Raw genomic sequence first — 12,461 nt, 5'->3', positions numbered from 1 at the left:
ATCAAATGTTATGCATTCTTTTTATTTGAGAATTCTTGTGGAGGTGGACATTTCCAAGTGTTACCTTAGAAGCTTAAATGGAGCTTCCTAGAGGTAGTTTGATTCAAAAATTGGATTATGAAGGGATTCCCTTTAGATGTAAAAAATGTTATAACACTAGGCACTTGGTGTCTCAATATGGTATTCTAAGGGTTAAGGATAAAAAGCCCTCTTCTTGTTGGAAGGGAGCTTCTTCTGAATGTTATATTGTTGCTAAGAAGATTGGCATCCAAATTGTTGTGCAGGATTTCATTGAGCCTTTGGTTCTTTGATTCTTGCCAATTTGATTGATGCTACTAGAGTTACAATGATAGTGATGTTGATGGTAAGGATGTTGCTATTGTTGGCACTATCACTAGTTTTTCTCCTATAAGTTTTGTTGGTTTTTCTACTATTGTTGATACATCTTTTGTTGGATCTATTAATGTTGATTTTGTCTAGTCTGGTGGATCATTTTTGTTATTGGTCATGTCCAAATTGTTGGATTTTTAACAAATAGCATTGGTTTTGCTCATTCAAGTTGTGATGGTTTTTCTACCAATGTTGGTTCTATTGTTGATACCTTTGTTGCTAGATATAGTGTTGGTTATGTCTAGTTTGATGAATCTATTATTATTGGTTATATCTAGTTTACTAGATCTATTGTGGTAGATTTTCTTTTCTTGAATCGTAGGAGGTGATTTCATTGGTTGAGGAGGGGTGGAACACAATTCATGGAAAACATTTTTAGAAGTCTTGTCCTTGATAAGTACGAGATATAAGAAAGTTGTCTCCTACTTATCAATTGATGAGATTAAGGGGATTTCTAATGAATAGTTCATAAGGCACAACACTTGATGAAGGTTTTGCAACTAGAGCTGCAAGAAGAGTGGGTTTAGCCATGGAGGAAACTCTATGATTAACTACGCTAAAGTTTGAATAATACTATGATTAGTTACTATTATGGCTTCACAATACACGCCTCATTTCCAAGTGGAAATGGAGTCCCCCGATTTTTCTTTTGAGTTGGAGGAACTTGCTCTCTTGAATAGGGTGTACTTCAAGGTGCCTTGAGGAGTGGAGTCATTAGAGTCTAGGTCTAGGAGTTAGGAAAACCAATGTTGTCCAAATTCTGATAGTGAGGATAGCATTTTTGAACACAAAGGAAAAGTGTGAACTTGTGGATATGCACACATGTGCACCAACTCAACATGAGCAACCCCACTTGCTTCAAAACTATGCAAGGCATGTAGATGTGCACCTATGCACTTGCACACTCCAAGAATTTGTGTAAGGTGCAACCCTACATGTCTATAAATAGGTCACCCCCCTTGATCACTTCATTTGTCTTTATAGAGTCCATGATTGCATACCATCAAACCTATGAAGGTTTGGAATACCTAGTGTTTGCAACTCCCCTTATTTGCACTACTAAGGTAAAGGCTTGGTGTGTTGTTGTTCACCCTAAGGACATGCGCAGGTGTGCACATGCACACCTATGCATGTACACACTTCACAAGCTCTACTAAATTCCATGGTGCATCATTGAGCATCTTGAGCACCTTCATAAATGTACAATTATACAACATGCACATAGTCCCTTTAGCTCAATTCCTCCACCTACCTAGCCCACACACTTGTGCACCCTTCACAACTGTATAGGTACGCATGTGCATAAGTACATGCGTCCCTCTTTATGTAGGTCTTTAGTAGTCTAGTCTCTCTCACATCAATTTTTCTAGGTCCTTAAGTGTCTCTTAGGCTTCCAAACAACATGGTACTAATTGTAGCCCTTGTGCAGGTAATCATGGCTTCATCATCATTCGCACCATCTAGAACTGTGCTCACACCAATGACTTTCAAATTCTAGGGTGTGCACAAGATATCAAGCTTCATCAATCTCCATTCAAAAATTAGAGACACTAAACTTGAGCACATAGACTGGAACACATTTCTAATACTATGCAATAAACCTAATGAGAGGTTACAAATGATCACGACCCTCATTCAAAATGGATTTGTCAATGTTTCATCATACCTTGTGTTTGTATAATCTTTAGAATTGATCATGGCCTTGGGAAAGCACTATATTCCTGATGAAAAGGTCATCAAGAGTGTCACCGGCGAGATTTTCCTTGACATCTAACTAAACAACATAGAGAAGGTCTTCCATTTACATGTCTTGGACTAGTATTATAGCATCTCTTGAGAGAGTGTGTACTAATGGTATCAAGAGAATAGGGTACAAGCATACGATATAGTACAAAGGAAGTACCTAATCACCCAGACCCCACATAAGAAGCCAAGAAAAGTTGATATGACCTTGGTTATTGCATCGTGCTCCTAAGTAGAGTAATGGGCTTACTCATGGCCAATCATTTGGAGACCATGGTCCACTTCATTGAGAAGATCTGGATTAGAGAAAACATGATAGACTGGGTTTCCATCATTACTAATTCTCTGCATGACTAGCTAGTCTCAATCTAGAATAATCCTCATTTTTACATGATATTATATGTGTTGTATCAGTTAGCTACCAGTCCATCTTCATATCCAGGGCTCATAAGGAGATGTAACATAAAGGATACCAATGCTTGGCCACATGTGGTTTACCCACAACTGGAAAAGAAAGAGATTTGGGAAATGGTTCATTAAAGGGGATTGCGTGAAGAGATTTTTAGTAGAGACAATTGCCCAAGTAACACGTGTTGGTGGGTATTTTATCTAGTTCCATACATTCACATACATATAAGTGGTTGGAACCCTCCTCCCAAAGAAGCTACCAAGCTATCCCTACGAAAATTTAGTGCTCCTAGAGATTGATCGACAACTAGCCTTAGCATATAACTGAGTCAAGAATAAGCACCAGAAAACATGGGTATGGCCTATCACCATTGGAACTTACAAGGTTAAGAAAAAGAAAGATATCACCACATATGAGGTGGAATGAGGAAGATACCCTTTGGAGGATTATCCTATAGTACACCCTTATTTCTATAATATTGGGATGTTTCAACATGTAGCCAAGAGGGAGATCATACCAGATTTGGTCATTGAGGACTATTCACCAAACTGCATTGATGACTATGAGGTCAAAATCAAGGATTACTTCATAATGGAGCTAGCATTGGAAAAAAAGACTTTGAATTTATAGATACCTCTTAAGGTCTGGGATAAGGACACCCTAGATATCCTTGATCCTATTTATAAAAGGGATAATATTTTCAAAGCCCAATAAAACTGTCAGGGTAGACAGGGAAGAAAATGATGAGATCATGCACAGGGCTTGGCATGTCATTAATATGAGTAAGGGTTGGGCGCACAATCCTTTTCATCTTGACCCTCGACCCAATGTGCCTACATTGAAGGCACTTGCTAGGCCAAAGAAAGGAAAGGGGACCAAGGTCATCATTCCCACATGCAAGGAGAAGTCTCTGATCATACCAGAGATAGTTCACATGCATGAAAGGGATATGGCTTATTTTGAGAGGGAAGAAAGGACCAAGGGTAAGAAGTAGAAGAAAGTGGTTGTGGTAGAAGAAGAGACACAACCCTAGGAAGTTCAAATAGAAGTTGCTTCCTCAGTCCCAAAAAAGACAAGGATTGAGACAATGGTTATTGAAATAAAATGGAGAAGACTAAAGAAGACAACAACTACACATTTTAACTCAAAAATCATACTAGAAGAAGTAGAGGTAGAAGAGGAAGAGAGAGGAGGAAAGGAGAAGAAGGAGGCCACACAGATGCCTCTGAACACACAAGACCAACCTATTTAGGTCAATGATACCATGGACATGGAATAGGAAGGATGGATGGAATTGACACTTGGAAGTAGGTCAAATTTGTTTGAATAGTCTTATTTTGATTTCATGTCTATGGATACACATTTAGACTAAGGAGAGATAAGGGACATGCTATGCCAAGAGCCTTTGAGCAATGACTAGAATAATTTACCTCCTCTCCCACAAGGCCTAGTGGGAATTCCTCCTGTGCCTCCTAGTAAACCAGAGACACTTCCTCCACCACCAACAATACAATAGGTTGTACAAGTGACCTCTATAATGCTTGAGGATCCTAACCAAGGTAGTGTCGGGAAGAAGATACAAATGGCTCAGGTATAGGAGGCTCTACAAGAAGGTGCAACAGGTGGAACTGAAGAACATACCCCTCTAAACCTCTCATTGTCCCTACAACAATATTGATCACATCTAATGTAGAGTAGGCAAGAGCAGAGGAAATTTTGGGAAGCATAAATAAAGGAATGGACTTGATAGTTACTACTATCTCCTCAGCTAGCCAAGATACATCCTCTTTAGGAATGATTCTGATATGGCTAATTTGAGCAATAGAGAGTTGTCAAAGGAGGTATATACAGAAGGAGCTAGAGGGGATGTTAGTGTTGACTCACATTGTGTGGACTAAAACATCCCCTATGGAAGAGCCACACAGGATGGCCTTCATTTTAAGGAATAGACAAAACAATATGGTAGCACAAATTGTTACTAATCCACTCCATGCTAACCTTGAGGCCATTATGCCTCAAGATTTTGAGATCTAGGAGGTCATTTTGGGAAAACCAACCATAGGCAACGCCAAAGCCTTGACAACTTCGAAGTTGAAAAAGGTATTTCAACAAGTGGATCAAGGAGAAGAGGAGATCCAAGTTTTGAGAAGGAAAAATGAAGTTTTGAAAGGTTTTGTAAGAGAACTAGTGGGTCACATTGACCCCGATAACCTAGAGATTGCATTAGTAGCTGCCCTTGAGAAATAAACTCCAACCTCGAAACTCATGAGCTTTTTTTTGGATATGTGCCAGAGGTGGTGCCATAGTTTTGAAGAGAAAGGGGTTGAGATAATAGAGGCTAATATGCACATATTGCATAGTATACAGAAGAATATGAATAGTCTTGTGATAGTGGTCAACGAGGATTTTGGCTACTAGAACTATCCACTTAGATGAACAACCTAGAATCCCTAAGGACTATAAATGGTCGAAAATATTAGATGTTGCTAAATGTATATTTAGGAGAGGAGCTAGCTAAGATTGATGATTGGATTGATAATATTCAATTGATAAATAAGGTCATGTTAGGTCTATACAAAGACATCCAAAGTTATGTAGGCCAGGGCTCGAGCTCAAATTTTGGAGGCAGATCAATTGTATAGCACAGATAGTCTACGTATTTTTCAGGATGACTCTAGAATGCAATTATGTTCAGCGAAGATAGTCGAGCAATAATTTTGAGCTTTATTTGAAGTAGTATCCTCTAAGCACAATGTGCACAAAGTATTCAAAACTAAAGAGATAATAAAGGAATTAGATTCTAAGATGAATGATTTTGTATAAGGCAAGAGGTTCGGGACTATCAATCTCAATTCAAAAATTAGAGACACTAAACTCGAGCACGTAGTATGGAACACATTTCTAATACTATGCATTAAAGCCCATGAGAGGTCAGAGATGATCATGACCCTAATTCAGAATGAATATGTCAATATCACATCATATTATGTATATGTATAGTCTTTAGAATTGATTTTGACCTTGGTGAAGCATTATGTTCTTGGTGAAAAGGTCATCAAGAGTTTCACCAATGAGATTGTCCTTGATATCAAGCTAAACAACATAGAGAAGGTTTTCCATTTTCCTGTCTTGGACCAATATTATAGCATCTCAAAAGAGATTGTAGACCAATGGTATCAGGAGAACAGGGGACAAGTAGATGATATAGTACAAAGGAAGTACCTAGTCACCCAAACCTTGCATAAGAAGCCAAGAAAAGTTGATATGACCTAGGGGTATATGATCACAAAATTTTTCTATTGCATCATGCTCTTGAGTAGATTAATGGGCCTACCAACGACCCATCATTTGGAGACCTAGATGCTCCACTTCATTGAGAAGATCTAGACAAGAGCAGACATGATAGAATAGGGTTCCATCATCATGGATTCTTTGCATGACTAGCTAGTTTCTGTCTAGAACAATCCTCATTTTTACATGACATCATATATGTTGTATCAATTAGTTGCGAGTCCACCCTCATATTTAGGGCTCACAAGGAGAGGTAGCATAAAGGATGCCAATGCTTATACACATGTGGTTTACCCACCACTGTTAAAGAAAGATCTTCGAGAAGGCAACCTTGAATATAGGATAGTGAATCCCTAAATACATGATAGTGAATGGTGCATTCATCTTTGTCGTAATTTGATTCATTGAAGGGGATTACATGAAGAGATTTTCTGTAGAGTTAGCGGCCCAGGTAACACAAGTTGGTGGGTATCTTATTTAGTTCCACACATTCACATATATATGAGTGGTTGTACCCTCCTTCTCCCAAAGAAGCTACCACGCTATCCCTCTGAAAGGTTAGTGCTCCTAGAGATTGATTGACAATTGGCCTAATTGAGTCAAGAATAAGCACCAGAAAACATGAGTATGGCCTTTCATTATTGGGCCTTATAATTTCAAGCAAAAGCAAGATATTGCCACATATGAGGTGGAATGAGGAAGATACCCTTTGGAGGATTATCCTATAGTAGAACATTATTTTGATAATATTAGGATGTTTCAACATGTAGTTAGTAGGGAGCTCATACCAAATTTGTTCGTTGAGGAGTACTCAACAAATTGTGTTGATGACTATGAGGTTAGAATCAAGGGTTACTTCATAATGGAGCTAGCATTGGAAGAAAAGGCTTTGAATTTGCAGATACCTTTTAAGGTCTTGGATAAGGACACCTGAGATATCCTTGATCCTATTTAGGGTAGGGATAATATTTTCAATGCCTAATAATGATTGTTGAGGTAGATAGGGAACAAAATGAGGAGATTGTGCACAAGGCCCAACATGTCATTGATATGACCAAGGATTGGGTGCACAATTATTTTTATCTTGACCCTCTACCCACTGTGCCTACACTGAAGGCACTTGCTAGGCCAAAGAAAGGAAAGATGACCAAAATCATGTTGTTCCCACATACAAGGAGAAGTCTCTGGTTAGATCAATGATAGTTGACATCCATGAAAGGGAGGTGACTTATTTTGAGAGGGAAGAAAGGACCAAGAGTAAGAAGTAGAAGAAAACAGTTGTGGTAGACGAAGAGACACAACCCTAGGAAGTTCAAATAGAACTTGCTTCCTTAGCCTTAAAAAGGACAAGGATCAAAATAGTGGTTATTGAAGTAAAAAGGAGAAGACTAAAGTAGACAAAAACTACACCTTCTATTCCAAAAACCATACCAGAAGAAGTAGAGGAAGAAGAGGAAGAGGTAGAGTACGTTCCCTTGAACAAAAGAACATGCTTTGCATGGGAAACAAAGGAGGAAAGGAGGAGGGCCACACAAAAACTTCTAGACGCACAAGACCAAACCATTTAGGTCAATGATACCATAGACTCAGAAGAAGAAGGATGGATGGAATCAACACTTGGGAGTGGGTCAAATTTGTTTGAATGGTCTACTTTTGATTTCATGTCCATGGATACACATTTAGAGGAAGGAGAGATAAGGGACATGCCATGCCAAGAGCCTAGGGGTGATGACTAGAATAATTTACCTCCTCTCCCACAAGGCCCAATAGGCATTCTTCTTTTGCCTCCTGGGAAGCTAGAGACACCTCTTCCACCATCACTAGTACAAAAGGTTGTACAAGTGACCCCTCTAGTGCTTGAGAATCCAAACCAAGACAATGTAGAGAAGGAGATACAAATGGGTCAAGTAGAGGAGGCTCCACAAGAAGGTTCAATAGGTGGAAATCATGAAGAACAAACCCCTTTAATAGTGCAACCACCTCTCAAATTGTCCCTACAATAATAATGATCACATCTAATGTAGAATAGGAAAGAGTAGATGAAACTTCAAGCATCATAGATAAGGAAAAGGGCTTGGCAGTTACTGCTATCCCCTCAACTTGCCAAGATGCATCCTCTGTAGGAATGATTCTGACATGGCTAGCTCAAGCAGTAGAGAGTTGTCAAAGGAGGTATATAAAGATGAAGCTAGAGGGAATGTCAGTGTTGAATCACATTGTGTGGACTACAACATCCCATATGGAAGAGCCACACAAGATGGCCTTCATTTCAAGGAATAGAAAGAATGACATGGTAGTGAAAATTTCTATTCCTCCACTCCATGCCAACCCAAGGCCATTACACCTCAAGATTTTGAGATCTAGGTGGTTATTTTGGAAAACCCAAGAAAGATACTATTAAAGCCTTAACAACTTTAGGGTTGAAACATGTATGTCAACAATTGGATCAAGGAGAACAGGAGATCCAAGTTTTGAGAAGGTAGAACAAAGTTTTAAAAGGTTTTGTAAGAGAAGTAGTGGGTCTCATTGACCTCGATAACCAAGAGATTGCATTAGCAGTTTCCCTCGAGAAACAAGCTCTAGCCTTAGGACCCACTAGCTTGTTTTTGTATGTGTGCTAAGGATGGTGCCACAATTTTGAAGATAAAGGGGTAGAGATAATAGAGGCTAATATGCACATATTGCATAGTATACAAAAGAATGTGAATAGTTTTGCGATAGTGGTCAACTAGGATTTTGGGCTGCTAGAAGAAGTGTCCACCTAGATGAATGACCTAGAAGCCCTAAGGACTATAAAGGGTCAGAAATATTGAAATTTGCTAAATGTATATTCAGGAAAGGAGTTAGATAAGATTTATGATTGGATCAATAATATTCAATCAAGAAATAAGGTCATGATAAGGTCATGCTAGGTCTATACAAACACATCCAAGATACATAGGCCAAAGCTTGAGCTCAAATTTTGGAGGTGGATAAATTGTATAGCATGGCTAATATAGAGATTTTTCAGGATTACTCTAGTACTCAATTATGTTCAACAAAGATAGTTGAGCAATAGTTCTAAGCTTTTTTTGAAGTAGCATCCTCCTAGGAAAATGTGTGCGAAGTATTCAAAACTAAAGAGACATTAAAGGAATTGGATTCTGAGATGAATGATTTTGTACAAGGTGAGAGGTTCAGGGCTACCACATAGAGGTGAGAAGAAAATATAACTCTCAACTTTCTAGAGCCTTGAGAAATCTCCTTAGTCATCCAAAGATTTGGGAGTTAGCAAATCATTCCAGTTTTGACCCTGTGACACCCCATGGTGCACAAGTGCATAATTTTGCAAGGTGCACAGTCTTAGAATATTTGGAATAACTGGGGGATTGAATCAGTTATCCCTAGGTCCATATGTATAAATCAAACACTTAAAACTTCAACAAACTTAATAACACATAAATCAAAACTATTCATAATAATCCAACTTATTCATTCCATTTTAGCTCTTTGTTCTATATGTGCTAAATTGTAGAAACTTATCACAATTAACAATAAACTTAAACTTAAAAATAGTAAGTAGCATTAAAACACAAAAAAACATCCGCACAATATTTAACACTAAGATTTAATGTGGAAGCCCAATTTGGGAAAAAGCACTAATAACATGTTATCACTTTTTAACTCTTTTGAAGTGATCTTTATTAGGATTCAACCTTGTTAAAGTTTACAAACACACTATTAGGTGTAACCCTATTAAAGGATTCCATCGCCCTATTAGGAGTGGCCTTGTGAGAGGACTCAAGAACATTCCATTAGAATGTCACCTTAACTAAAGGATTTACAAATGATTATTAGGTCAACCTTATGAAAAGGATTTTACAACTACCACAATGGTTAGAAAGTAGCATTGAAACTTCAATCTAATAAATTACAAATCACTTTGCAAATTCAAATCTCTGTTCAACTCAACTCTGGTTCATTGTCTCGACTCCATCATTCTCATCACATCATATCTGCTTGGAAACTCTTCAAGCAATCCTTTACCTCACAAACATTACACAACTCCTTGCAAGTTTGTCTACCACTTCTCTTCACATGTTTCCAGTCCAACAACCCTCTAAAATATACTAGATACCTCCTTAAATAGGTAGCTTTGATATTTTGCCACTTAATCACAATCACAGACCTTAGGGTTTACAATTAGATCCAAAACATTCAATGAATCTTCCCATCTTCTTGTGTTTCTTATCCTTCTCAACACTTCTAGAAACATCTCCTCAAATCTTAGCCTTTTATCACTCAACTAATTTTTTCCTTGCATTAAATAATATAGCCCATCAATTCTTAGATCATCAACACATTTTTCTTATTCCTAGATTTAAACAATGTCAACTACAAATCTTGATTCTTTCATAAAGTTTTATTTTGTTGTCACTCGATCATCACTAATGTTCTTTTTCTCGATCTTCACTAGATCATTCAGTTATTACTACAATGTCTCTCTCGATCATCGCTATTCAACTCGGTTGATATGATCACTCGACAATCTTTGTCACATGAAGATTACTAATACTCAGTCAACACTATTCGGCTTTATAATTCTTAGGTTCCTTAATCTTCTGCTTCAACTCCTTCATTGACTATGCAACACTGATACTTGACCAAGCTTATCATTATGACTTATTTAAACTCTGAACTTCATCCAATTGACTCCTACACTTAATGTATTAATTTGAACAACACATTAGCTTGTCAAGTACTAACTTATCAAGTGCCTATTATAATTCTATCACACTTGCATATCTCAAGTCAATCTTTCACTAGGTCATCTCATGATCTCTTCTTTTCAAATCCTCTTCATCAATTAAATGTTATGGCATTCTACACTGTTAGTGAATGTCTCTCCAATAGGTTCGACACTTTTCTTACCAATAGGTTTGACATCAATGACAATCTAACAATTGTTCCGATTAGGCTCTTAACAATTATTCTAATCAAGCTCTTAATAATTGTATATCTAACAATCTCCCTCTTTAGCATTGATGACAACACCCTTTCAATGACAACACCCTTCCACCCTTCACAAGATATAAAATATCTTCAAGTTACCATGCAATCCAAAAATAAAACAACACCTTAAGTGTTCAACTTCATTGCATTTCTCCCTCTGTCTTCAATAGTTAGATCTTTAGTAATATCCTTAGTTTCATTATGATTCTCATCTAGTCAGCTTTAGTGATAACAACAAGCTTCAACATTCTTCATAGGATCTTCCATAACTATCTATAGTCTTCATCATCTCCTTTTTTCTCTATGAGCTCCTTTAACAACAATATCACCATCTCCCTCTATGATAACTACCTATAGTCTTCTTTATCATCTCTCCCTCTTGTTCTAATCAACAAAAGTAGCATTTCCCTCTTTGACAACAATGCAAAAGACATCCCAATCACCCTAGAAACATTGGTACATTGTCATACATCTCCATTATGTTGATATCATCAATCTTGCTTGTAGCTTTTCTCCCTCTATCATTAGGTTTGTCTTTGAGATCATTTCTTACCATCTTTTCACAGCTCTAGGAAGATCCTAAAGTTTGATCTTCTACATCAATGTGTATGATATTCTGATAATAACATTTGATGCAATTCGACACTTCTCCTTGGTTAGCAGTAGAGAGGGGAATGACCCCTACCTTGTCTCTCAAGAACTTATGTGATTCCCTAGGTAATGCCTTAGTAAATATGTGAGCTATCTACTCCTTTGTTCACATATTCAAGCCTCACTTCTTTGTGTTGAACCAACTCTCTCAAGTAATGATGCTTGATCTCAATATGTTTTGTCTTGGTATGCATCACTAGATTATGTGTGCCAAAAATGTATTACACTTCTATACACCCTTATTCTCAAGAATAGCCATCAAAGAGAACATCTCAAGAGGTGGCTTATAGTTCTCTATCTATGATGTCCAAAGGCTATGAGATGGTAGCTCTCAAATGAACCAAGCTATACGACCCTTGTAAGGTGCACCATAGAATGAGATATTCAAAGAGTAGAGGAAATGAGTATCAATATCCAAGAATCCTCAAATGAGTATGTAATGCAAGATGAAGTCTAAACTAAATGAGATGCAAGATGCAATATAACAAGTATGAGAGATTACAAAACCCCTATTTAGACTAGGTGAGCTATTCTAAAGAACAAAAGGAAATATAAACTAAAATGCCATAATCTAAGAATAAGAAAGAAAATATGAAATACAAATGCAAGAGTGCTTTAAGTCCTTTAAATCTCCAAAGTCACCAAAAAACCTACAACATGGCATTAACACAAAAGTCTAAGGCTACAGAATAAGGAGAGATCCCTCCTTTTTAAAGAAAAATAGATGGTTGATATTAAAATCCAAGATGGGCTTAATAAAGGGTGGAGGGTGCAACTTCAGTGATCCATGTGCACAAGAATCTCCACCAATTACAATAAAGAGTTGAATTTTGAGAGGGAAAGAAATGTGTGGAGAAGAATTAAAATTATTTTTAAAAATAGAAGATTCCTCTCACATAGAAATTTGTGCATTCATGTGTAGACAAAATTTCCCTTTCCTCTTATTTTTAAAATAGGAATAATGCTTTATGTGTGCTAATTTAGG

This window comes from Cupressus sempervirens, chromosome 8, assembly GCF_028749045.1.
Source record: "Cupressus sempervirens isolate cs-2001-9-10 chromosome 8, ASM2874904v1, whole genome shotgun sequence".
In the NCBI taxonomy this organism is placed as follows: Eukaryota; Viridiplantae; Streptophyta; class Pinopsida; order Cupressales; family Cupressaceae; genus Cupressus; species Cupressus sempervirens.
The sequence above is the reverse complement of the archived record's forward strand: the minus strand, read 5'-3'. Positions refer to the sequence as shown.